Genomic DNA, 3210 nt, shown 5'->3' with positions numbered 1-3210 from the left:
ATTAGAAACCACTATTTCATTTAATGTTTTTTGTCACAGAATTTTCCCAGTTACTAAAAATATAATTTCTATGCATATTTAAATTAGTGTCTTGTAAGACACATATAGTTTTATTTTTAATTGAGTACATAAAATTTGAATTTTATTTGGCATGTTATCCTCTTCACATGTATTGAAATTGCTGGTATATATGATTTTATATCTATAGATACAATTGTAAAGCTATCTTCTTAAGATTTGTTTTCTATCAGCCTTTTCTATCTAAGGCCATTCTAGCTCAAGTTCTCTGTTTCAGTCAAAGCTGTCCTTGGGCTTCTGTTGAAGCTTGACATTTCCCTCTGCCCACTCCTGCTTTTCTCCCCCCTCCTACGGGTGTTAATCATGAGAGCATTCCTTAATGACTGCTCTGAACGAACGCGAAAATCTACCTTGGAATTGGCTTCATAGGAAAGCAAACAGCCAAATACATTGAGTGCAAAGATATGGTTTGTGAGATATGAATCGCATGCTGCCTGGGTGCCAGTAAAAACGCTATCACTGGTCATGGGTACAGATAGTTCCTGGAATAAAAAGGTGGTGGTTCAATTGTTCAGTGGTAAATTAAAGGACATACTAGTGAAATTAGTGAATTAGCTAGTGTGATGTACCATGTGTTTGAAAATGTGGGAGGGGGAGAAGTAACTCCAAGGGCAGCAGAACTGGGTACTACCGCAACAGGATAACTGAAAACTAAGAGCAACTAATCACCAACTGAAAGCAGATTTGACAGTCAGGGGACCTCTGCTGTAGCATCTGCTGAAGGGAGAGGGTACAGGAAGCTGAAGAAATGGCCCAGGATATAATTATCAGAGTAGTCAAGCAACAAAAATTGTTAAATTACCAAGCAAGCATTTCTACTATGCAAAGGCCAGGGTCTAGCTTGGGAAAGAATGGGATCACTATTAGGACAACCCAGATTAATGCCCTTGAAAATCACAAATCTCCCGATTTCCCTGAACCCTGTAAGACTGCACAAGTGGCCCACTCATCCCAGTTAAGAGCTGTCATCCTGCCTCCTTGTCTAAAGTTAATTAATGCAGAAGCCTTGCCCTTGCGGACACTACACACCCCACTCAGTTCTGCCTCTTCCTTCCCATTCGGCCAACATGACCTAGCTGAGAGCATGAGCTGCACCTGATAAGAGAAGGGAGGGGAAGAGAGGGCCTATAACTGCAAAATACTGCACCATCTAAGCAGAAGGCACCTGCAGAAGCTGGGAGAAGACATTTGGAATTGCATTCTGTGGGCGCTTAACAGGGGTCCACCTTTTCGATTTAGTGTGATCAGAAACATTTTCTCCCTTTCCGTTGTATCACAAAAATGAATTTAAGCCCATTTAAAAATATTAAGTATTTTAAATGCACAATTACAAATATAGAACTATGTTTTAATGCATATAACATTTGAGGTACTCTTCTATGCCCTGGGATTTCATATGAATGCAGTATGTTTCCTGCGTTTGAGGAAATCTGCAGTCAGACACACAATATGCTTTCTGAGCAAAGAGAAAAAACACAGTAGACTAATGTCAAGATTCAAGAAAGATTTTCTGGAGAACTTGTTTTCTGAACTTAACAGTGAAGGTTGAATTAGAGTTAGTGAGACCTTCCATGTATCCCTTCCTCCACCCAAAAAAGACAAACACTATTTGGAAAAGTTGAAAAAAATATAAGCCAAATCTTAGAGATAAATATTGTGAATTATTGGTCAATTGATAACATCCCTCAACTTATCAATCTTACCATCCTGCGCAGTGTGGAAAATAATGAGAAAATGTACACTCCTGTTCCGGGAAAGCATCCTCAGAAAAGTTATAAGTGCAAAACATTTCTAAGGCATCCTGAATTCAGAACTCACATATAAAGTCATTGTTATTTTATCTATTCTCTTCTGATAAGCATCATCAGGGATGATTCAATGACAAATCTTCATTAAATCTAAATTGTATCCCATATTATTTTAACTCAATCACCAGCAGAGGAGTGGAGACAAGATTTCAACCGAGTGCAAAGCAAAAATTAATGTTTTCATCACACGTTCTTTTCATTTATTAGGGCTTATCACTTATCCTGTTAACTTATTTTTAGAAAGAATTTCTCTAACACAAATCATAGTTATTGAAGGAAATCTTTTTATATGTCTCCTTAATCTTCTGTATTCTCCCATCAATTAAACAGATCTCTTAAGCTATGGTGAATAATCATATGGACTAGTCATAGAATATTATTTGTCAGGAACCATACAGGATTATTTATGTTAAACAGCACTAATTTTCATAACAAACTAAAAGGGCACATGTTAGTAATAACTCATTTTACAGATTAGAAAATTTAGTTTCAAAAGTAAAGTAACATACTGATAACAGTGGATATAAACATGACAAATGGAGACAAACTCTTTATCTCTCTGCTTCTGCATTCTGAAAGGTATCACTGCAGAAATCCTTGATGAACAATAATGCGTGGAATCATGCCTGGAGTTTTTAATTAAATGTCACAACTGTTAGCGCCTCTTGTATCATGTCCTACTGATGTGACAGTATGAGTAGCTTTCATCTTTCAGTTGACTCAATCTATTATTATTGAACAGTTTTGATATAGAATAGTAGAGGTTTTTAAATCTGTAAAATACAAATTGTAAGTCAAAAATAACTTGACATTTAGATAAACTTACTACATAAATACAGAGTCTTCTCAAAAGTAAACAAACCTTCAATGTGTACATATGTTTGTGCTTTGTGGGGGTATGCATGCATGTTTGTGTAACTGTGTAACTACACATGGAATGCTATTATTAAAGTGCACATTTAGAGATGAGAAAAAGAAAAAGATAAGAGTAGTATGATTGAGACAGGCACAAGGTCAAGACATAGAGCTTGAATTACATACAGGAAACCAAGGAAGGCATTTAACAAAAACATGTCATAGCAAAAGTTGCATTTTTGATAACGTATTCTACCTATGTTATGGAATGGGTTGGGCTATCAGTTGGGGACATCACAATAATAAACGTGAAAAATGATAGGAATCTGGAATGTGTCAGATATTGTTATAATATATTTGACCACGGTATACAAGTTCCTAAGAAGGTGGGCTCTGTATCTTAAAATACATGCCTTTTGAAAAATATTTCAAAGAGAAACTACAAATTCAGTGTTCAGTTCTTGTCCAA

Source organism: Propithecus coquereli, unplaced genomic scaffold (assembly GCF_000956105.1).
Source record: "Propithecus coquereli isolate 6110/MARCELLA unplaced genomic scaffold, Pcoq_1.0 Scaffold662, whole genome shotgun sequence".
Taxonomy (NCBI): domain Eukaryota; kingdom Metazoa; phylum Chordata; class Mammalia; order Primates; family Indriidae; genus Propithecus; species Propithecus coquereli.
The sequence above is the reverse complement of the archived record's forward strand: the minus strand, read 5'-3'. Positions refer to the sequence as shown.